We start from the raw sequence: 27039 nt of genomic DNA on the forward strand, positions 1-27039 counted from the left end.
TTAACTGGTAGACGAACGCACTGTTGTGTAATTCTCCATTTCGTACAGAAGCATGGTAATAAATGGATACTTATTCTATCAAAGGATCCAGTACATCTCCAATCCTGTTACGGTAAGCATAGAAGATAACGCGGCTGTGCCTCTCTCTGAGGAGTGCCCAGGGTGCTCCTATCAACTTCGCTAAAACCATATTACGGGGTTCCTTGATTATAATTTGGTAATAAAACATGATATTAAGAAATTGATTCAGGCGTATACATATAATACCTGTTGAAATCCATGAAGAATGTATGGAAATATGAGTATAACGGTCTTATATATGTTTTGAAGTGTAGTAGAATTGACACATATTTTGACGTTTCTATATTTTTCATGTATATATACGATAATGATTACTGTCAGCACGTGAAAATTAAAATGATGTAAATAAGCAGGGTCATACTTTAAATGCAATGTATAGAAAAAGAGAGGGACTACACACAGGCAACACATTTTTTAACAGTTTTTCATCATACGAATGATCTAGATTGGTTTCAATTATCCCTATAAAAAAATAGCAATTTATTTTATGTAGAGAAAAGTTTATAGAACGAGGACCTAGACTTTGCCGTCCTATGAGTTAGTTCTTTACCCTGTATTGGCTGTGTGATTGTTGGAAAACTAACACCCCTATCACCCAAAATTTGACCCCCGCAACTAGTATTTTTTTTCCTAAGTTCTGTCTGAAATGAAAGATTACCTATCTGGTTGCAGAATTATCTGGGTCTCAGTAAAGTTGTAAAACTTTTTTTTTTGCAATTTTGCGTCGTGTGCTGTTGTCAAAGTTTTACCTCCTGTAAAACTAGCTTTTCATGTGTAGGCACCCTTTCGGATTATGGCCAAAATTTTATTCCGAACCAAAAAAATCTTTTTTTTTTTTACAAATGTGAAGCTCACATAGCCAACTTCAACATGCTTATACCAATTTTAGTACAGTTTTTTTATAGTTTTTTTTACATATCATTATACAGGGGTAAGCCATTTAACAAAAATGTCACCCGTGGCCACAACCCTCTACTGTATACTGCTACCTCTGTTATCTTCAAAGGACAAAGGACAGATATCAGCCTCGTGATTGGTCAGGTTTTTCTCATCGGAGACTAATCAAATAGCTAGCCGCGTGCCTTCAATTTTGCTTAGACATATTCCAGAGGTGTATAGAGCGGAAGCGGGCGTAACCCCTGGAGTATTGAGGATGGTGCAATGTTTATCTAGAGAGTTCACTCATAAGAGGCATGCTCCTTAATTCAGTTCAAACTGAAAGTCATTTAAATGACATTTATTAAAAACAAAATTCTAATTACGCCATAAAGTGTTAGAACGAATCATGTTCCAGGGAAAACATTCTTTCGCAAAGCCTTTGCAGCAATCGTCAAATAGATTATTTTGCTCTGAATGTTGTTAACATGTATGAAATGCTTCGGAAATTTTATTTATCCTTATGATCAAAAAAGAATAATCCAAATGGTATGTGCAGAAACCTGGGCTATTTTAGGGAATAAAGGTAGTATTAATTTCATAAAAGAGTTTTTATTGAAAAGCTACATTCTTGTTTCCGCTAACTCTAATACACAATGACGTATCGTGTTCCTGTAAAAGGCAAACCCAATCAGCTTTATTTCACTGTGTGTAATATAGAGCGGTACAGGGTAAAAAACAGGTGTAGGAAATTCTATCTTACAGGAGAACACCTGTCCTTTATATTTTAAGTTACGCTTTCGATGCGTTACAAATCAAGTGTGATCCCGGAAGAGTTGCGTCCGGTGGTCGAACTGAGTGGACGTAGAACAGTCAGCTCCTGCTAATATAATATTATGTAAACCTTTTTGACTCGTCATGAGCTGCTTGGCTAACCTCACAGCGTGATTTTGTTCCTTGGATAATGATCAGCATCTTCTAGCCTGATATAGACAATACTATACCGGATAAGCGCCATTTTACCCGTACATGTATTCCAGTGGTCACTATTCAAGCCGCCATGTTTCGCTAGTATAAACTGTCTGTAAGAAATCTTCTAGCATTCCAACTATAACGTCATTACTGTATATTCATATAAATATATTTCATCAGTTTCATAATGAATGCAGCCATCAAGAATAGCATAAGTACGATCAACGCGATTACTGATCCTGACGTGATTAGTGAAGTTGTCGATGAACTTTTAAATAATGACCTTCCCAAGGACATACAGCTCTCCAAGCTTGGAAATCCCGATATCCAAAAACAGTTATCTGACCTTAATAAAAGACAGGATGCCTGAAGTTTCGTGGTATTCCTGAGAAAGAGGATGAGAATAGTGATTCTCTGATCATTGAAACATGCAACTGCCATCTTGGTGTGATGGTCACCGAGAGTGACATCAGCCGGTCCCACAGGGTAGGTCCGAAGTCCGACAAATTTCCCAGAGACATCATTGTTAAATATATATCCTATTGTGTACGTGTTTCTGTATATAGTGCCAGGTTTTCGCTTTTTGATAATTCATCGAAGTCGAGTAATGGATCCTCTCCCTCACCCCGACGCCCTGGTTATAAATTGTTTATTAACTAAGCGCACACAAAGCAGAGGGCCGAAGTGTTTAATAAAGCCCGGTATCTGAAATCAACTGGAGAAATATCAGGCACATGGCCCAATGACGGTAAGATAGTCATCAGAGACACTAATGGGGCCAAGGCCCATGTCACACATCTCAGTGAACTGTCTTCGTATCCTGACCTCCCTCAACAACAAGATCGTCGACGAGATCCACAACCCCGCATCAACATCCTAGCTTGGAGATTTAACCAACGCACTCATTCTGGCAACGAACCCTAATGTCCTCCCGAAAATGCAGTATCTTCCTTCCCAACCAACAGGTTCGACTCCCTCTCCCAGGATCAATAAGAAATATAATGACTTGTGCCATATGTGTAATTAAATTAGTTGTTTTCTTTTAAACACCGCTATATTCAACTAAGTAGTATGGCAGTGTGATACCAATTATTCACCTGAGAGAAACCAATTATACTGATTTTGTGTCATAGTCAAATTTGATTTCCCTAATCTGTGGAAGCACAGTATGTATTATGTGCATACTCACCTGTAAACTGAATATCTATACACACATATAATATAATTATATATTTGTAATTGTATGCAGTGTAAAGAATTCTATATAAAATATATACATTGCATGTTGACATTTTCATGGACAAGAAATCCCAAATGCAACGATTCAATTTTGTTGTTGATAAATGGTTCTGTCACAATTGCATTGTACATACAAACATGTACTAGTTATTCATACTGTATGTATGTATGTATATATCAAGACAACCCTTTCTACATTCTACATGTATGTTAAAAATACATGCCCTGTGAACAATACAAGTGTATAATCAAATTGTAAAACTACCTTGTAACATACCCATTAACAATCTGAAATTGAATGAAGTCTATTCTACCTTGTTAATATAAGTTCCATTCTTAGTCACGGTGTTTATAATGACTAGCTGCACTACTAAATGTATTTTTAGCTTGACCTAAAGGTCTTGGATATATGGAATACACTGTTGGATCGATATGATATTGAAATTTTATATAATGAATCTTACATGCCATATAGCTATAATCATCCTTCATCTGATTATCTACCATGGTACATGTATATATATATATATGTTTTAGCATTTTAGTATATCCCAAGAGACTGAATTATCAGAAAAAAATGGTTGGTACATGAGTAACCCGTTACTTGAGGAATCTACCACAATTTTTTTTCATAATCACTATTCTTTCTTTCTTCTTTTAATCTCACTCTGGGCGCCTCATTCTTCGTTTTATATTTGCATCTATATCAGTATATGGCATAGTGACCCCTTGTGTTCAATACAATAAAGAACAAATATGACTTACCGATAGTACGTGTTTTCGTCGTGTCAACAAGCTTGTCTCCCACGTGCATGTGCCCGCGTACGTGTCTTGCTCTAAACATGAAATTATATGTTTGATTTTATTCAGAATGATGATCCCTTTTCTGTCTTGCGTCTACTTCTATTACATAGCAGAGTTAAACTCTGATACCCGTTATAATCGATTTGTGGAACTAAATGTTGGCGTTCCAGTACGTGACTCTAATCGCAGGTGTTAGTTATATCACACACTCAGATACTATATTGTTATATTTTCTATTATTATTATCTATTTTAAAATGTTATCAAATATTTCTTTTGATGAATGATCACTGTTAACCTATCTGAAGTTGTTGTCATTTTATACAATCAATCTTAATGCCTCTAAAAATAACTCTCGAATACATAGAATGTGTTATGCAAGGACCTGTGTCTGACGAATCAGTCACTTCCGTTACTTCCCTTTACTTACTTTATCGTCTACATTTATGTATTTTCATTTCAAAATATCTATAAAATATATTTAGCTATATTTCTATAATGTTATTGTAATACTCTAGCCACCTATGGAAAGAATTTATATAGGCTTGCCTGTTATTCGATCCATTTAACCATAACACCACGTCAATAAAATCTGTTGAAATGAAGTGTGATGCCAAACTGTGTTATGACACAGATGAGGATCACAGCTGTCATGTCTCTGATAAGTCGTTTTTTCTAGCGTATTAAATAATACGTATTCCTCTAAGCATCTCTTGGTGGTAAGTTTGATATATCATACATTACTGCAGAAATTGTGCATTTTTTTCTTTATGTTAAATGTAGGCCGAATACCTCAAAACATCGCCAGTAAACACGGCACCAAGAGATATATTCGCGGAATCAAAACGTTAAACTAAGTCAGTTATATGGGTGCAATTACCGAAAGACTAGGTTTTGAATTGATTGAGAGGTCAACGAAAAATCGTTGTATTTGTAATACTTTATAACTAGTCAACCTAAACAAATTTGAATCAACATCGTATATTAATTATGTGTTTCGCATTTAAGGAAGGATTCATTGTTGTGTTTATTCATGGAAAAGCATCGTTGTTACATTTAGCTGAGGACACATTGTGTCTATATTAGGGACACATTGTGTCTGTATTAGGGACATATTGTGTCTGTATTAGGGACACATTGTGTCTGTATTAGGAACACATTGTGTATGTATTAGGGACATATTGTGTCTGTATTAGGGACACATTGTGTCTGTAATGTGTCTTTATTAGGGACACATTGTGTCTGTATTAGGGACACATTGTGTCTGTAATGTGTCTGTATTAGGGACACATTGTGTCTGTATTAGGGACACATTGTGTCTGTATTAGGGACACATTGTGTCTGTATTAGGGACACATTGTGTCTGTATTAGGGACACATTGTGTCTGTATTAGGGACACATTGTGTCTGTATTAGGGACACATTGTGTCTGTATTAGGGACACATTGTGTCTGTAATAGGGACACATTGTGTCTGTATTAGGGACACATTGTGTCTGTAATGTGTCTGTATTAGGGACACATTGTGTCTGTATTAGGGACACATTGTGTCTGTATTAGGGACACATTGTGTCTGTATTAGGGACACATTGTGTCTGTATTAGGGACACATTGTGTCTGTATTAGGGACACATTGTGTCTGTATTAGGGACACATTGTGTCTGTATTAGGGACACATTGTGTCTGTATTAGGGACACATTGTGTCTGTATTAGGGACACATTGTGTCTGTATTAGGGACACATTGTGTCTGTATTAGGGACACATTGTGTCTGTATTAGGGACACATTGTGTCTGTATTAGGGACACATTGTGTCTGTATTAGGGACACATTGTGTCTGTATTAGGGACACATTGTGTCTGTATTAGGGACACATTGTGTCTGTATTAGGGACACATTGTGTCTGTATTAGGGACACATTGTGTCTGTATTAGGGACACATTGTGTCTGTATTAGGGACACATTGTGTCTGTATTAGGGACACATTGTGTCTGTATTAGGGACACATTGTGTCTGTATTAGGGACACATTGTGTCTGTATTAGGGACACATTGTGTCTGTATTAGGGACACATTGTGTCTGTATTAGGGACACATTGTGTCTGTATTAGGGACACATTGTGTCTGTATTAGGGACACATTGTGTCTGTATTAGGGACACATTGTGTCTGTATTAGGGACACATTGTGTCTGTATTAGGGACACATTGTGTCTGTATTAGGGACACATTGTGTCTGTATTAGGGACACATTGTGTCTGTATTAGGGACACATTGTGTCTGTATTAGGGACACATTGTGTCTGTATTAGGGACACATTGTGTCTGTATTAGGGACACATTGTGTCTGTATTAGGGACACATTGTGTCTGTATTAGGGACACATTGTGTCTGTATTAGGGACACATTGTGTCTGTATTAGGGACACATTGTGTCTGTATTAGGGACACATTGTGTCTGTATTAGGGACACATTGTGTCTGTATTAGGGACACATTGTGTCTGTATTAGGGACACATTGTGTCTGTATTAGGGACACATTGTGTCTGTATTAGGGACACATTGTGTCTGTATTAGGGACACATTGTGTCTGTATTAGGGACACATTGTGTCTGTATTAGGGACACATTGTGTCTGTATTAGGGACACATTGTGTCTGTATTAGGGACACATTGTGTCTGTATTAGGGACACATTGTGTCTGTATTAGGGACATATTGTGTCTGTATTAGGGACACATTGTGTCTGTAATGTGTCTGTATTAGGGACACATTGTGTCTGTATTAGGGACACATTGTGTCTGTATTAGGGACACATTGTGTCTGTATTAGGGACACATTGTGTCTGTATTAGGGACACATTGTGTCTGTATTAGGGACACATTGTGTCTGTATTAGGGACACATTGTGTCTGTATTAGGGACACATTGTGTCTGTATTAGGGACACATTGTGTCTGTATTAGGGACACATTGTGTCTGTATTAGGGACACATTGTGTCTGTATTAGGGACACATTGTGTCTGTATTAGGGACACATTGTGTCTGTATTAGGGACACATTGTGTCTGTATTAGGGACACATTGTGTCTGTATTAGGGACACATTGTGTCTGTATTAGGGACACATTGTGTCTGTATTAGGGACACATTGTGTCTGTATTAGGGACACATTGTGTCTGTATTAGGGACACATTGTGTCTGTATTAGGGACACATTGTGTCTGTATTAGGGACACATTGTGTCTGTATTAGGGACACATTGTGTCTGTATTAGGGACACATTGTGTCTGTATTAGGGACACATTGTGTCTGTATTAGGGACACATTGTGTCTGTATTAGGGACACATTGTGTCTGTATTAGGGACACATTGTGTCTGTATTAGGGACACATTGTGTCTGTATTAGGGACACATTGTGTCTGTATTAGGGACACATTGTGTCTGTATTAGGGACACATTGTGTCTGTATTAGGGACACATTGTGTCTGTATTAGGGACACATTGTGTCTGTATTAGGGACACATTGTGTCTGTATTAGGGACACATTGTGTCTGTAATGTGTCTGTATTAGGGACACATTGTGTCTGTATTAGGGACATATTGTATTTTCATTTAGAAAACAGGAACAGTCCGTGCTGTGTTTTATTTTGCACTATCGAGTATTTGGAGCCTTGGGACGTATAAAAATAAGGCCAAAAGTTCTAAAAAACAAATATGAATGTTGTAATAAAATGTATTTAACCTTTCATAAATGTTGCCATACGAGCAATGTAGGAACGACGGTGGATTAATTACATTCCTGAGATATGAATGGTGTAACTGAACAGTTATTAACTCACAATTGTGAATCATATAAAATCATACTTGAAATATTTGATAGCACACAAGCATCACTCTGGAAACTTTATTCATTTTTAAAGTGATTAAATGACGCAATAGAGGAACATTAGTTATTACAGTTTGGCGCGGTTTTGGTTACAATTAAACAACTTGAAGTTATGAGACCCTGGGTTTATGACATGCCACATAGAAAAGGTTACTGTTACGCGTAAAATTAAATTACCATAATAAAATGATAGCACATTATGAACCCATTCCCACCTTTCCACCAAACATACCCGTAAAACTCGATTCGCAGTGATATATTATATACATCCAAGCTTATGATAAGTGTAAAAATTGTGACTTTTTTAGCATCTTGTTTTACCTTTCTCCAGCCGCCATTCTGTCAATCTGTTGACATATAGACACGTTGCCAATTTACTTACAGTTCAAACGATTCAGCTGTTCCGGGACAGTGTAACTAAATACACTCTACGCAGGAAGGACAAGAAAAAAAGCCCGAACATCAGAATGTGGTTTATATATGTCATAGCAAGAGTCGATAAGACTCAACATTTCCCTATAAAATAAAATAAAAAAATCAATAATTTCCTAACATTTCACATCGAAACAATGAAAAGGTACTCACTAGCACTTATATATTGTTCATTTGTCTTACTTCCTTAATGCTACGTGTTAAATTTACCTTATCAACTAACATGTGCGCGTTCACATGGGACCTACGGAAAACTATAATCATAAATATCTTTTCATTTTAGTACTTTGCATCAAAATGAGATTCTCACACGATTTCGTTGTGAAATAACAGTTCTAAAAGCTGAAAAAGAATCAGTAAAAAGGTGGTAAAATACCAACCGGGTCAACAAAAGTCAAAGAAGACCTCTTTTTCTCAAATAGATAGGATTGGCATTTTATACTGCGATACATCTAGCCAAAATATTTGTTCACAAACAATAATGTGTGTTCATTTTACTGTAAGTCTATTGTTTAATGTTCTCCATTCGGGCACTGACTGTGAGTGATTTGTTTCAGTGTTCCCTAGATGTAATAGACAATCGAAAGTAGAAAAGTGCTTGTTACATGATGTAGGCAGTGCTTGTTACATGATGTAGGTAGTGCTTGTTACATTATGTAGGCAGTGCTTGTTACATGATGTAGGCAGTGCTTGTTACGTGATGTAGGCAGTGCTTGTTTAATGTTCTGTGTTTCATATGTAGGTTGTGTTCATTACCTTGTTTCATATGTAGGCTGTGCCCGTAACCTTGTTTCATATGTAGGCTGTGTTCATTACCTTGTTTCATATGTAGGCTGTGCTCGGTACCTTGTTTCAGATTGAGGCTGTGCTCGGTACCTTGTTTCATATGTAGGCTGTGCTCATTATCTTGTTTCAGATGTAGGCTGTGCTCGTTACCTTGTTTCAGATGTAGGCTGTACTCGTTACCTTCTTTCAGATGTAGGCTGTGCTCATTACCTTGTTTCAGGTGTAGGCTGTACTCGTTACCTTGTTTAATGTGTGACTGTGCTCGTTACCTTGTTTTATATGTAGGCTGTGCTCAGTACCTTGTTTCAGATGTAGGCTGTGTTTATTACCTTGTTTCAGATGTAGGCTGTGCTCATTACCTTGTTTCAGATTGAGGCTGTGTTTATTACCTTGTTTCGGATGTAGGCTGTGCTCATTACCTTGTTTCAGATTGAGGCTGTGCTCGTTACCTTGTTTCAGTTTGAGGCTGTGCTCGTTACCTTGTTTCAGATGTAGGCTGTGCTCGTTACCTTGTTTCATATGTAGGCTGTGCTCGTTACCTTGTTTCAGATGTAGGCTGTGCTCGTTACCTTGTTTCATATGTAGGCTGTGCTCGTTACCTTGTTTCAGATGTAGGCTGTGCTCGTTACCTTGTTTCATATGTAGGCTGTGCTCGTTACCTTGTTTCAGATGTAGGCTGTGCTCGTTACCTTGTTTCATATGTAGGCTGTGCTCGTTACCTTGTTTCAGATGTAGGCTGTGCTCGTTACCTTGTTTCATATGTAGGCTGTGCTCGTTACCTTGTTTCAGATGTAGGCTGTGCTCGTTACCTTGTTTCATATGTAGGCTGTGCTCGTTACCTTGTTTCAGATGTAGGCTGTGCTCGTTACCTTGTTTCATATGTAGGCTGTGCTCGTTACCTTGTTTCATATGTAGGCTGTGCTCGGTACCTTGTTTCAGATGTAGGCTGTGCTTATTACCTTGTTTTAGATGTAGGCTGTGCCCGGTACCTTGTTTCATATGTAGGCTGTATTCGTTACATTGTTTCATATGTAGGCTGTGCTCGTTACCTTGTTTTATATGTAGGCTGTGTTCGGTACCTTGTTTCAAATGTAGACTGTGCTCGTTACCTTGTTTTATATGAAGGCTGTGCTAGGTACCTTGTTTTACATGTAGGCTGTGCTCGTTACCTTGTTTCATATGTAGGCTGTGTTCATTACCTTGTTTCATATGTAGGCTGTGCCCGTAACCTTGTTTCATATGTAGGCTGTGCTCGGTACCTTGTTTCAGATTGAGGCTGTGCTCGGTACCTTGTTTCATATGTAGGCTGTGCTCATTATCTTGTTTCAGATGTAGGCTGTGCTCGTTACCTTGTTTCATATGTAGGCTGTGCTCGGTACCTTGTTTCAGATGTAGGCTGTGCTTGTTACCGTGTTTCATATGTAGGCTGTGCTCGTTACATTGTTTCATATGTAGGCCGTGCTCGGTACCTTGTTTCAGATGTAGGCTGTGCTTGTTACCGTGTTTCATATGTAGGCTGTGCTCGTTACCATTTTTCATATGTAGGCTGTACTCGTTACCTTGTTTCATATGTAGGCTGTGCTCGTTACCGTGTTTCATATGTAGGCTGTGCTCGTTACATTGTTTCATATGTAGGCTGTGCTCGGTACCTTGTTTCATATGTAGGCTGTGCTCATTATCTTGTTTCAGATGTAGGCTGTGCTCGTTACCTTGTTTCAGATGTAGGCTGTACTCGTTACCTTGTTTCATATGTAGGCTGTGCTCGTTACATTGTTTCATATGTAGGCTGTGCTCGGTACCTTGTTTCATATGTAGGCTGTGCTCGTTACCGTGTTTCATATGTAGGCTGTGCTCGTTACATTGTTTCATATGTAGGCCGTGCTCGGTACCTTGTTTCAGATGTAGGCTGTGCTTATTACCTTGTTTTAGATGTAGGCTGTGCCCGGTACATTGTTTCATATGTAGGCTGTATTCGTTACATTGTTTCATATGTAGGCTGTGCTCGGTACCTTGTTTCAGATGTAGGCTGTGCTCGTTACCTTGTTTTATATGTAGGCTGTGCTCGTTACATTGTTTCATATGTAGGCTGTGCTCGGTACCTTGTTTCATATGTAGGCCGTGCTCGCTACCTTGTTTTACATGTAGGCTGTGCTCGTTACCATTTTTCATATGTAGGCTGTACTCGGTTCCTTGTTTCAGATGTAGGCTGTGCTCGTTACCATTTTTCATATGTAGGCTGTACTCGGTTCCTTGTTTCAGATGTAGGCTGTACCCGTTACCTTGTTTCATATGTAGGCTGTGCTCGTTACCTTGTTTTACATGTAGGCTGTGCTCGTTACCTTGTTTCATATGTAGGCTTTTCTCGTTACCTTGTTTCATATGTAGGCTGTGCTCGTTCCCTTGTTTTATATGTAGGCTGTGCTCGTTACCTTGTTTCATATGTAGGCTTTTCACGTTACCTTGTTTCATATGTAGGCTGTGCTCGTTACCTTTTTTATATGTAGGCTGTGCTCGTTACCTTGTTTCAGGTGTACGCTGTACTCGGAACTTTGTTTCATATGTAGGCTGTACTCGTTATCTTGTTTCATATGTAGGCTTTTCACGTTACCTTGTTTCATATGTAGGCTGTGCTCGTTACCTTGTTTTATATGTAGGCTGTGCTCGTTACCTTGTTTCAGGTGTAGGCTGTACTCGGTACTTTGTTTCATATGTAGGCTGTGCTCGTTACCTTGTGTCCGATGTAGGCTGTGCTCATTACCTTGTTTCAGATGTAGGATGTGCTCTTTACCATGTTTCAGATGTTAGCTATGCTTATGTAACATGCACCTTGTTTCAGTTTTAGGCTACGCTCGTTACCTTGTTTCAGATGTACAGGCTGTCCTTGTTACATTGTTTCAGTTTAGGCTGTGCTCGTTACTTTGTTTCAGATGTTAGCCATGCTTATGTAACATTACCTTGTTTCATATTTAGGCTGTATTGGTTACCTTGTTTTTCGGATGTAGGCTGTGCTGAGTTCCTTTTTTCGGTCCTTGTAAGTAGGGCGTAAGAATGTACCTGCTGCCCCTATTACTTGATCGTAAGAGGCGACTAAATTTGGGATCTTATCTTTTTCTAAACAACTTGCTTCTTCCTAATGTCTCCTCTGACAATGCCTCACTTTTGGCTTTTATTTGAGCGTTCGTCCCTGTGATGAAGGCAATTTAGGAGTGGGACGACTGGTTCGCCCGTTGTCAGAAAATGTTACCGGGCGAGACGTCCTGTTGGGTGTCTTCGGCAGTATGTTTCAGTGCAGTAGCTCTTTAAAGTCGGCATCAGTTCCGCGCTATCACAAGGAGACAAACACGACCATATTGCAGCCTCCCAACACACACACGCATACACTACACGCATGCATCTTGCACATATGGGAGGCCGTCCTTAAATGATCATATAGCTGTTGATAGTTTGGACGTTAAACAATACTAAACCAAACTAAACCAAAGTTCCTTTTTTCAGCTGTTGTCTGTGCTCGTTTCCTTGTTTCAGATAAAAGCTGTTTTCACAGGCCATTCCTTAATCTATATCAACCATAATACCCATCTAACAACTTTGTGGTTTTTAAGGAACAGTTGTGAGCAAGTTGTTACAGCTTGTCATCGTGGTCTGCACATCTTGCACTCGTCGCCCATATTGCAACGTTGTCCGTGGCTTAACTGTACCGTGTTTCAGATGTAGACTGTGCTTGTTACCTTATTCAGATGCATGTATAGGCTGTGATAGTTTCAATATTCAAAATATAGGCTGTTCTGCCAACATTGTATCAGATGAATTTCCTTGTTTCATATTAAGACTGCTGTCGGAAATTCTTTCCCAACACAGGGTTTCGAGAGATACAAGTTGATAAAGACACTGAACCAATTTTAGAGTTGCAATTATGATCTCTTTGGAAATTATTCCATTTCTTTACGATTCGTGCTATGAAGTCGTCTACCCGATGCTCATTTTGAAGAAATATCTTTTCTTGGATTTGATTTGTCTTTTTCATTGCCGGTTTCATCGACCAATTAGTTGATATTTACCCTTCAGAACGCCCTACTTGTTTTCCTCTAAGTCGCAATGTCAATTTCCACTGTTCATATTTTGCTTAAAAGCAAGTTCAAATAGCAGTTTTGTTCACACTTTGGTACTCTCTTGGCGGTTAGGATATTCGTCAAAATTATTCCTCCAAAAGATTGATAATTCATATGACAGTAAATATGATCACGAAATTATCCTCGTTATTTGTGTATAATGAGGACTGGATAATTACACTATCTAAAATTAATATCCCTTTGAATATGTCAATACATAACTAGAAGAAATAGGAACTCGATGAAATATGAATCTGATTAAATAAGCTTGTGTTGAAATGGGACTGTGACGAAATATAAGTGCGATGATATAAGATTTTGATAAAAAAAGATTTTGATGAAATAAGTTTGGTTTGAAATACGATTGTTATGATATATGATTGTAATGAACTAATCATCTCATAAAATATGATTGTCATGAAATATGACAGTGATGAAATAAGGTCGTGATGAAATATGACTGTGAACATTTTGATGGAACAAACATTTGATGAAAAAAGATCGAAAAATGATTGTAATGAATTATGACTGTGTTGAAATATAAGATTGTGAAGAATGGTTATAACATAAATAGAGGTTGATGTACGCTTATTGGTTCATGCTATCAATGTATAGCTTTTGTAACATCTTTGATTTGAAATATAAATCACATGATTTTTGCATCTGTACTGTTCTGTCTGTATTGATATTGAATCAGGACGCTTTCTAACTCGCCTCCGGACATATGGACTAATACATGTTTGCTGGCGTAAACTCCCTTCCCAGCTTACATATCTTATATACGTAAGAATTGTCTCTATAGTATCAGAAATATTGAACATAAAATTCATATTTGTATTCAGAGACGATTGCCATGGACCTCTTTAACCAGATAATTGAGTATGAATATTTTCATTTAGTCGCTTCATGAAAACATTCTCTCTTGGAATATTTGCGTTGTGTGTCGTCGAGCTAACTTGAATATTGACGATTTGTCCCTGATATATCCCGCTGTCATTTGTTACAACAGTGTTGTACATGCAGGCTAGCTAATAAGGCAAATGTGTGGAGCCCACGTCACAAAGATGACGTTGAAGGAGCGCAGAGAACTCCCAGGTGGTACTGCAGACAGTCTCACGAAAAACATAAAATGTGACAGCGCTGTCAATTTCTATTATGGACGGTTTTTAATGCAATGCACAGAGGGGTCATATATTCTTATATAGGGCAGGGGTTGCATCTTATAGATGTAAAGTGCAGTGGAATAAATGACAGTCGCACGCGCTTTGGTGGTCGACACGCTATTTTTACTGACGTCAGGAATATCAAATTATGTTGAAGTTTGTAATCTGAAAAATAAAAATGTTCTCTCTGTTTTTTCCCTCTATCCCAATCGAGACAGACCATCAATGGTCGCTATGACTAGCTAAGCACTCGCTTATGACCACATATACTACTGCACGTGTGCATGTCTTTTAGAGACATGAACGTATCATATTATAACGTCGTGTATATACAGTGCAGCAGGTCTGATTGAACTTTACTGATTACAAGGAGACGAAATAAATCATATTTTAATCACTTCACGCGCTCAGCAACGATGGCACGAAGAGTGATAAGTTATTGTTCTATTTTTAGTAAAACGAAATAAACTTAATTGTCCTTGCGGTAGGATAAATTAATCTTTGTTTCTCGGGCTTAACCTTCAGGTACGTGATTGATCTCTGGAAGACAAAGAATCGTGTTGACTCATCAAAAGAGCAATACATATATACTGTAACTATCTAATCACACAATAATGAAATAACTAAAGCATTGCTATGGAGTCGCCACTTTCCTTTTAAATGAAAGCAAGCTTTTCCTTTTTCGATAATCTTGTATGGCGGTTTGCCTTTTCTATCTTAATACCAAACAATAAGTTTGTATTCTCGAAAAATTATAAATTACTGCTATGCACAAATATGATTATTAAAACGCATTATCAAATTTTATAGCAAGGGGATCTCGAATCATGTCTTCTAATATGGTTTGTCTTGTCTATCAAGATGATAGAACCAAATTATGTATGCTGAATAGAAGTAGAAGTACAGACTTTCTCTGATTTGCCAATATGCATGGGGCATATTGAACATGCAAAAACTATATTGTAGAAAATCAGAACATTATGAGCCATTTACTGTTGAATATTATGAAAACCAAAATGACTGAGATAAACGTCGATGCGCTGCAGATAAGAAATACTGTACCGGATTTAGGAAATTCACTTAAAAATCCGAAAACACCAAGATATTTCATTTTCCGCAATAAGTCTATGTTCTTACACGTAGATACATGTAATACGTAATTATATATAGATCCTGTTACTTTTTTCCCCCAATATAAGTCTATATATAGGTGTGGGCGTTGGCATTCCAATGCTTTTCGCAAATATATTCGTCCGTGTACAACTTAAATGTTGGTTTGCTTGAGCCGATCAACCAGTCTTATCACAGTGTATAGTTCTATCACATCCTCCACCCACCTGAGACAACAAAGGACAAAACATTTTCAGTGTCACAGTTCATGCCAACCATCATGGAAACTTGAGATATTTGACATTTTCTTTGCTATCTCTTTATAAGTGTATTAAAAACCAATATGTACTTCAGTCTACACATATAGACGTTTCAACTGTTGTAGGTAATTCACTTTGACTATGTATTGACTTTAGTGGTGCAACCCCGCACTATGCTCATGTGAGCCTGCTTCAGCCGTTTCACGGTCCATACCAATCATGTTTTTGTATAAAAGTCTTAAAGTGTTATTTTGGTCCAGATCATTTCACTGCGTTTAATGACTTTTCAGTGCATAACGCATCACATTGTGAGCTTGCTTGAGCCGGTTCACTGTCTAAACTGTACATATTGTGTGTTTGTATTTTTGTTGTGGAGTATTGTCTACTGTTTGACAATACTTAGGTTGGTCTAGCCTTTTTCGTGGGGAAGTCATTCATGAGAGGGTTCCATGAATGCCTTTGTGGCGTTTTTTGGCAACCCCACTTAGGCTAGCTAAGGTTTTTAGTTATATTTTGATTGTAGTTGCTACCATGTTTGGTATATTTGCAACCACTTTGTATAATCTTAAGTTTTTGATGGAAGCCATCTGATGGCTTAATCAGTATAATAAATATAATGTCACCCTTTAGGTGACCATTTCACTCACATTGGTTGTTTGAGTTATTCTTGTTATGGGTGGAGAGGCATAAATATATATACATTTCAGATATACCTTTTTCATTAGTTTACATCGAAATTTCATTAATTTTTTTTATAGAAATAAAATACAGATTTAAAACTTTCAAAATGTACCGTAAGGGATATTTCACGCGAGTTGAATATGCTGTTTCTATAATCGGTTTCATTTTTTTTTCACTTTTACAGTATAAAACACACATTATAGATGAAGATCATGCGCATTAGCATTTTTCAGATTAACACAAAAAAGAGGGATATGATACTTAGAAATTCAATCAACTTTGATGCAATTGTAAAAAAAACTTTAGTAATTAAGGGATTATCACCAAGCATACTCTCGCTCAATGCTACATAAAGCGGGGTTCCAACTTATACTTCTTCCACAACCACTGTAGGTTTCCTCATTCATGACTCATTGAATATAACTGCCAGGAGTTGGTAAACATTTTTGGTTAACCACTAGTGGGTAACACCCTGCTGAACGTGATTTCATTGGTCGATCTTTGATTTATGACGTCACGTAACAATGCTATTTGGACGTTATGCTCCATTGGGGCTGTTTCCCCATTGGAAACACACATGATGTACTTTCAAGGGGAGAAATGTGTTTTTTCAGATAAAACACGAACGTTATGGGAGAAACAGGTCCCAAGACTCGTGATGATTAGTTAGCACATTATCTTACTCTCGTTCATTTAATTTCAAATTGTAAAAGACACTCTGTAAACCTCGTGTCTTTATACAATTTGACGATTAACTTACTCGAGGTAGATTAACATGATAACCAACCATAAGTCGTTGGGGAGTCTCTAATTCTGACATTAGCACAAATATTGCCTTACATGTGATATTTTTGTCTTTGCTGTTAATATAATGAGTTAATATAATATAATAATGTGTAAATCATATTACATATCATGCAAAGTTATCTTTCAAATTTGTTTGTTTTCAACCATAATGACAAATTATTTCAAAAGTACCGAACAATGTAAACAACGATGAAGCAGCCAGTTATTGTTTTATACATTTTTGTTGTTGCTCTTGTGATGAAGTTGAGGTGGTTGTGAAAATAATGTATCACATTTTGAACTATAACACGAATTTGGTTACATTTGCATCTTTACAGGTACAAAAATATCATTTTATATATGTTTCAGACATTGTAAAAACGGAAGGAATCAATATATTTTTCGTAGGATTAGTACATTTTTTAAGCGCACAAAATGTATGTACAGTGTACTTAAGACGTTATCTATTTGGTCATAGAAAGCGGTTGAACATATGGCCAAACGATCGGTCAATCAGTGCCCTCCGCAAAGAGTGATTTCCTGTTTAGACCGCTGAAAGTCTTCTTACTTTGGCGTGACCGGACACAGATTTATTGTACCTCCAACCGGAAGCGGAAACATCAAATATGGATTCAAAACCACTAGTCGGAAGTAATTTTGAGACATTGTCCACACATTGATAGAGTGTTTTATTCAGCTAAAACGCTCACGAACCAGTAGTTTGAAGCTTTATTACTTTTGTACCGCGATTCATTGGTTTGTGTCTACAATAATAAAACGATTAGCGTATATTCACTAAAGGCAACCTTTTGAATACCAGAGCCTTTACGTTTAGTTCTGTGAAGTTGCGGGCAGACTGTTGATTTATTGCTCTACACATCATGGATTACACGAACAGTGATGTGTGATGTAGTAAAGTGTTTTCTGAATCTCTATTTTAACCTATGCAAGTTGACTGTTTTGTCCTGGCTATTGCAAGACATAAAAATAAAGACATTCTTTATTGAGGGTAAATACATGTTTAGCCACGGGATGAAATTCGACATGTGCCTCAAACCTCCGACATTTTGATATATTATAATTTAATTTTGGTATTTCTCCAAATGCACGACTTTTTCAAGTTTTCTTTTTAACTAAAAACACAACACACAATGTTTGACGCGGCGGTATTTGCAATTCTAACTTTTGATTGGTTGAAGTTGCTCGGCAATGAAAGATTTGCGCATGTTGAGTTTGTTGCAAACTTATTTTGTTTTTATTTCAATAACACATATTTTTGTTCTGTTATGAACCTAAAACGTGTTGTCTGTTGGCTTAATTTTAAATGTTAAGGGGTAACTCTAACTGTTTTGGGGGGTTATACGGTACACACTGGAACAAAAGCTGTGTGCACTTTTGTACGGTACATACTGGGAAAAAACTGTGCGTCTCTATGCAAATTGCACACATTTTTCGATATATACCATATAGCTCTAAAAACACGCGAAGTAAAGTATCTTGCTCAAAGATACAACACAGTGCCGTGCCGTGACTCGAACACGGAACCCTTCTGTCACGAGCCCGGCGTCCTACCACTGAACTAATTCGTAATTTTGTATTGATCGTAAACTGATACAGTTTATAGATACAACCTTTGCATTAAACTTAATTACAACAAATATTTCCAGGACCATTCCATTAATACAACATTTAATTATCTACTAAATAATTTGCTCGTAATATGATTGCTTGATGGACAAATTTTCCTAAATTACACAATTCTTTCGTATTTACAGATGATGGAAATATTACTAATTTAAACACGGAGGGATTTATTCGACAATAGGGCTTAATATATTTGGTTCTCAAATCATTATACAAGGGGCATTTTTAACATGAAATGATATTCGTCCTCGGTGTCATTAAGACACACAGGGAAAGTTCGAAGCTGACGTGTAACATTTCTATGTCTGCCTGATTCGATAAGAAGACAATGTGAAGATAAACGTAATCTAACAATATTTTTTTTTTCAAATTAGCAGGAATTGGTGATCTACAACATGCCTGTATAAAACACATTTTGGCGACGAAAAAAACAAACAAAAAAACTCACACTCTTGCTTGAAATTGTCTAACAAATGTTGTTTTACAATATTTATAAAATTGTTTACATTTATAATATCTTGGGAAACCCAATTCGTTGTACCATTCGTTGTACATATACTCGTAACATCCTTTTGAAATACAATTGTTGGTAGAGGTTACCTTACACCAGTATTTAAATATTCTTAATATGCGTAAGAGGGACAATGGGAACCGCCCCGGTTCAAAGTATACCATAGCATTTGGTGTCGACCGTTTAACTCCAAGAATATTTTCACAAAAATCTAATTGTACCCTGTCGGTGTCAGGGGTTGTATGGAATCCCCATACTTCACTACTATATCCCGCCACACTTCCTACCTATGTGTCAAAGAGACTCAATAATGTGGAATACCGTAAAAACATGGATACACAAGCCTTTTTTAATACGAATAATGCTTTCCTACATTTTGATGCTAACTGCTTTTGCGATAAATTAAAGTTACCGTTATAGTTTAACAACAAGCCAAGATAGCAAAAAGTATCTACATCCTCAAGCAAGGTACCATTACAATACTATTTTTCATCCTGTGATATTTTACCAGACTTATGGAAAACCATAACTTTAGTTTTAGGGACATTAATCGTCTGAGACCACTTTTCAGTATAATTTTTAAGTTTGTCAAGCATTGACTGTAAACCATGTTTACTTTCGGAAAACAAAACCATGTCATTAATAAAAAAGTGCAAGTCTTGTAAGTCATGCGGCTGTACACCAGCCAGTAAAATATCAGTTTCACAGTCGTTAACAAACATGCTAAACAGAATCGGGGAGATTATCTCCCCTTGTAAGACCATGGTCTTGTTTTTTAAAAAAAAAGATATTTTCCGCCAACAAGAAGGGTGCTTGATTTAATATGACAATATGATTTTATTACCTACACAATTCTACCACGGACGCCAAGCTTAACTATTTTATACCATAGTTTACATCTGTTAATATTATCGAACGCTTTTTGATAGTCAACAAAACAATAATACAGTGTTTTTTATTACTGGTAAACTTGTTAATAATAGAGTGTAACGCAAATATTGCGTCGACTGTTCCCATTCCTGAACGAAAACCAAATTGGGCATTCGATAATATGTTGTTCTCGTCCACCCATTTACCTCGTATTAAGGATACTAGTGAATAATTTCAGCATGTTACTTAAGAGGCTCGATAGATACCGGGGTCAGTCGTGCTTCACAATGCCTCCTTAATTACCCCTTGATGTAAAATATAAAAAAAGCTTTCACAAAAATAGTTCGCTGTTATCATCACGTAATTGTGTGATTGTCCTAAATGTTAATTCCATGATACTGTATGTCATATTTGAAAAGCCTAATCAAATATCTGAAATACGTGTAATTTGGATTTTCACTTAAGTACATAACGACGTTAGCTCGGTCTTTATTACATGTAAGGCATTAAGGCAGATGATTTTATAAAAAAAATAATTCAGTGGCATTATCAAATGTCATTCTGTATCCAAATATAAATGTTCTCGCGTCACGATACACGCAGAAACACATTTATATTGTGTGATCTTCCTCGGTGTTTGTACGATAGTACATCACATATTTCTACAACTGTTCTTATAATCTGGGGATAAGTGTACAAGTATGTAAACAATACTGACAAAAAACCCCATATGATTTAGATTTCATTATTCTTCACCTTGTCACACAATGTTACTCTCTTCCTATTTCCTATAAAATATGCAAAAAAACAAATACAACACTTTCAAAGAAATGAACAAAAAAATAAAAATAAAAGGAAATACAAAAATTAAATTAAAATTGAAATAAAAGAAATTTAATTAGATTAAAAATATAGATAAAATAAATAACATCTTGAATTTCCGATTTACATTTTTAAGAAATACATCATTTTACACCAATATAAATATGTAAAACGTCATTCTGCTTTTCCAAGCACTTGCTCATCAGGCGAATGTTTACATAAGATGTTGTTGTTACCAAATTTATCAATTATAGCTTGATATATATAAACATGTACGCATGCCTAGCACACCATTCACTTAAGTCGTAGTTTGTTCGTTGAGTTTTAAACAGAGATCAATGCTCTATCTATAATTGGACCCTTTATGAAAACAATTACGAGGTTCGGCTGGCATGGGAAGGATAACTGATAATTTAAAGAAATATAAAGTACATGTATCATCTATAAACTACTTTATGCTTCTCCACTCATAACAAGAATAATTCAAACAAGAAATGTGATTGAAATGGCCACCCAAAGGGTGACATTATATTTATTATACTGATTAAGCCACCATGTGGCTTCTATCAAAAACTTAAGATTACTTTAAAAAACACATAAATACAAAGTGGTTGCAAATATACCAAACATGGTACATGGTAGCGACTACACTCAAAATATAACTAAAAACCTTAGCTAGCCTAAGTGGGGTTGCTAAAAAACGCCACAAAGACATTCATGGAACACCTCTCATGAATGACTAATAGAAGTAATTGTACTTCATATTAGTTTATTATTCATCTCGTCTTCAAACATTGTGAACTAAAATTGTCACAATTTCTATTTGTCATTAATAAAATGACATTTAACAACATTTTAAACTTAGTTGTTTGTTGTGATGTTAAATAGTGCAACAAAACAAGCTTCAGTCTCTGAACATATACTTATCCAAGCTGACATAAATGTAATTTAGTGGAACAATAAATATATCTATGTAAGTTGGCAATTACCATACATATTATATAATTATGTCAATATTTGTTATTCATGAATATGTACAGGCTCTTAGCTTTCAATGTTCTAATGAGTATAAGGAGCTAAATGTTTTACGTATTGGATGCAACCCAGCAGATAGATCATGAGTGACCATCGCGTCATTGTTATTTTTAAACTATATCGTGAATTAAGGGTGATTTTCATACTATGCCTGAACCCTTAGGGGCTAGTGGATGCGTGATCTGCATGTGACCGTTGGGTGAATAATCTGCTTGACCAATCAGCGTATTGCATTTCTCCCATCCATACCAATCAGCGCGGCGCGCACTACTGGGGTCTGGACACTGATGCGGCGGCCCCTTCATCACTTGTTGATTTCACTGTAGTAGTCTCTTTGGGATAATTTTGTGTGATGAAGTAATTTCTCCTATCCAGACATCTCAACTATATTAAAACCCACCATCCCTCCCTTTTAACTTCCTTATAATTACATTGTCTAGCTTTGAGCCTTTACAGTTATATCATTGTTTACACGTCTATGTTTGCCAATTCTGTATCCCATCTTTGTTGCTTCATTAAGAATAGAAGTCATTGTACTTCATATTAGTTTATAACTCATCTCGTCTTCAAAAACTGTGAACTAAAATTGTCACAATTTCTATTTGTCATTAATAAAATGACCTTTAACAACATATCTTTTATGTTCGTGGTATTCCTCCGCGTAAAACGTGTGTTTGTTTACGATTGTCTCTGATCGTGAATCTCGACAATCATTAGTCCTAGAAGTCGGAGGAACGATATGGAATGTTATTGATTTTTTTTAATGGAGAAATGTATAAGGTAGTAGTATATAGATGATTTAAAATATTTTCAGGGTTTGTTGATCGAATGATTTTCTAATCGTTCGCACGTGGATAAAATCTCGAGTTCACCTGCGGTTGTTCTCACAACCAACCCTAAAACCACATTGTGATACACTATAAAACCACATTGTGATACACTATAAGTACTTTGTTTACCAGAAACGGGAGACTGACATGCTCGAACCCATTAGTGTATGGTGTTTGTTATATCTAATATGGACGGATGTGTTCATCAATTTACGATGTTATAAAGGTAGACATATTTGAGGCGTTCGACACTTTTCCGGATAAAGGACAAAAATCAGTTCCTAGCAACATTATCATTGTAAACAGATCAATAGAAGCAACGAACATCCGTGTAGATATTAATTAGATTTAGGTGCAGTGAGACCATTTGTCCACAACACAAGGCCATGCAACGTTATACACATTGTATGTATCTACCAGATCATTGTTCCCTACGTATACATTAGAACATGTGTATAGATTAGAACACGTGATTTTGTCGACATGGTGATATTTTCACAAACCCGCTCTTTTTACAAGATATAAAAGAGACAGACTAGGATTTACAATACAGCTGTATATGAGGTTAAACCAATATTACAAAAATAAAACCAACAAAAAACAGTGATACTTTTTCAACGCATGTTCCCGAATCCAGGAAACTCCAATGAAAAAGTGTGGACAAGTCGTTCAAAACAACACAAATGGCAGTAATACTCGAGTTGTCCACGATATAAAAACAAGTAATGGGGTCAAACACATAAAATAGGTTATATTTGGGAAGTGGACGTACAAAGAAAAACAACAAATCCATTCTCACTTTGATAATTAAGACGTAGAATAACACGTTCTATCAAATAAATAAATACACAAATAGATTAATAAATAATAAATAAATAAATAGATTCATAAATAAATAAAATAAAAAATAAATTAACAATAAATAGATAAATAAATAAATAAAATAAATAATAAACAAATAATAAATAAATAAATAAATGAGTAAATAAAATAGATAAGGAAAGATAAAATGAATACAAAAATAAATAAATACATGAAAAGAATAAATCAAAATAGAAAATAAAAGACCAACATCTTTATTATTGCTTACGAATTAAGATACAGAAAGAAAAGCACACATTCCGTACGATCTGGAGCATTAAACACTACACAACAAGAGGGACAATCTTATACGGCTTGGGTATAAGAAAAGGAACCACACATTACCACGCACTATGAAATGGCTTGAGGATAAGCCTCTAAAACCCAAATGCGAACGCAACGGTTTTACATATATGTGACGTTATTTCTATAATTTCTTGGTACAAGCCTTTTCTGTTTATCCCAATAAGAACTTTTTAATAAGAACTTGTATACAGCATCACACACAACAATATTTGTGTATACAGATTGTTAAAAAAACAAGTTTACATCGAACAGACCTTTGTCATTTTTGTAGGTAGATGAGAATTAAGTGTGACGGAAAATATTGTATAACATCTCGACTTTACGAGAACCTCCAATTCAAAACATGATTATGACACAAGTAAGAAATGCACGGTCCCTTACACAAAAACAGGTATAGACCAATGTCTTTTCAGCATCACAAAATTAACTTATTCACCCCTGACGACACATTTCAACTCTTCCAATTTAAAAGTTGGAATAGTTCATCATGAAATTTCAAGGGTGAATGAGTTAAACATTCTTAAGAAGATCTTATCTGCCTGGCGCCATACCATTTATTTGATTGTCCTAAATACACATATTTTGCATTGCTGTAAAGGATTCATGAAGTACATTGCTAATATAACTGGTCGCTTAAAAGCGGGGATTACTCGAAAAGGCTTACAGGGTGATAAACAAACAGAAACATTGCGGTGTGCAAGGCTTCCAGGGAAAAACATTAAAAGATTCGTTTGGCGATAGACAGGAAAATTGGTAGTGACGTGGAAGGAAAGTTGCAAGTTTGGAGTTTACGCTATAAAACACAATTTACCGTGATCGTGAACGCCGCCGTATGAAGCCATATTAAAGGCTTAGACACTCCCCTTCAAAGTTGGCGACGCCTCGAGGGACTTTCAGAGGAGGAGCAGAATTCCTCACGTGTTCGTTTGACGGCGTTGATCAAGGATCGTGCAATATATAACCTTTTCGTAGAAAGAGAAAAATTGGCGTTCTCAAACCAAATATGGGACCTGTCTCCTGTAAGAGAAATCAATAACCAATTGGTTTTAAACTTTCAGTAAATAAGAGCAAAATTGTTGAGTTATTCAATAAATGATAGGTTGCATACGTATATATCATCACGGTATATTTCCCACCATCATGCAGAACTAGTTATTAATTTGTATTTATATAGCGCAAAATATAAGCTGTGAAATTACTCTAAGCGCTTTGCAGTTCATGTACATGTATAAATTTATGAGACGTTTAAATCATAGAAATATATACAATTATCGTGCTTGTCGCTGATATTCATTTTTATACTTGGATGGAGTATTATTACATGACGTGTGCTCAAGAGTTCAAAATTTAAACGTTAACACGCGAGTTTTAACATCCCACTTGAATTTTGCAATGGTTTCTGGCTGTCTGGCCGCGGATAGTAAAATATTCAACAAAATGGCTGAAATATTTCCGAAACATCGGTTTTCGTACTAGTTACAGTACCATATTTTGAACATCTCTCTCTCTCACAACAGACTTACATCATCTATAGCAAGAGAAAAATTGCCAATCACATGCCATGTACCTGATTTGTAGATATCAGGATCTGTAGTTTCTTGCTACAGCTGATATCGCCTCAATAATTTTGACACTGACCATAAGCCAAGGACACTATCTTTGCTCTTATTTGAGAGAAAACGTATAAGTTCTGTCTTTTACTGATTAATCAGATGTTAACTGTCGTTCATCGAAAGCTCCGTACTGGCCATACTTATCTCACACATGCTCATCTGCTAAAAGGGGAAATCCACTTACACATAGCACTCATGTGACTCTCCATATACAGTGGAACACACTTAAATATAATGTTCAGAGTTTAGATACATTCGTGATATATACTCCCATGTCACGGGCACTTAAAGTTATCATTCAACTATATAGAATATATTGATCTGTTTAATAAACGTTGATTCCATTAACCCACATACCTGTAACTCTTGTTACGGCATTTATACATATCTCTTTCCAATTCAATCTTTGAACGATATTTTAAACTTAATTTTCATATTTTACCCACTGACACTATTTTAACTTCAGAAGCCTATCCTGCTGTAGATTTCAAAAGATATATGAGGTTGTACATGTATATTATTTTAAGTTTTATTCTTCAAACGGTTGCCATCTACTAAAATATTATTCAGACCCTAAATTATCATAGTTGTCGATGAGCCGTTAAACTCAAACAAACAAACAAACAGATCGTTCATACTTTCTTGGATGCTGTCAATAGCATATTGTGGTTTGTTAACCATGTCACCGTATTAAGATCAATTACAGGTTGAAAGGGAGATTATTTGCATGGAGTTTAATCTCTAGACGCTAGGTCAAAGTATCATCCAAAGAAACGGTAGATGTGATACAGTACAAGGCGGTAGTCTTAATTTACTTTTCTAAAAATAGCTTTCTTGAAACTTATTGGAACTTTGACTCAACCAATGACTGCTTCATGCTTGAGGCAAAACAGGGAAGAAGCAATGCTTCAAAACATTTTTAGTAGACCTGTAGGAAACGGAGGCATCTCAAAGGACTTGGCCTGAGAGGTTGTGCTTATTTTGCACAACCAGACTGGCTTGGTTTCTTGTTGCAATTTGTAACAATGGCTTTGTTTCGAATTGGCTGCCAGTAGTCAACAGATATGTCTTTGTCTGCAACATAACTCACACCGCAGTTATTCAGTCTCAATGTACCTATTTCATCCAGGAAGCAATCGTCAAGCTTGTTGGACAGACCTTTAAGATGGAGAGCGTTGCAGGATGATTTCCTCCTTTCCTATATATGTTTTTTTTTGTGAATGAGAAAAACTATTTGTGTTCGTACCTCATACCGGTTTCATCTAGAAAATAATTCCTCTTGCATGAAATGGAACATGAAGTAACATGATTCTATAGACATCTGCTAATGAGTCTCTTCGCTTTTCTGTCTGCACTTCTGATTTTCCTCGCAG

This window comes from Mizuhopecten yessoensis, unplaced genomic scaffold (assembly GCF_002113885.1).
Source record: "Mizuhopecten yessoensis strain PY_sf001 unplaced genomic scaffold, ASM211388v2 scaffold4947, whole genome shotgun sequence".
NCBI classification, from domain to species: domain Eukaryota; kingdom Metazoa; phylum Mollusca; class Bivalvia; order Pectinida; family Pectinidae; genus Mizuhopecten; species Mizuhopecten yessoensis.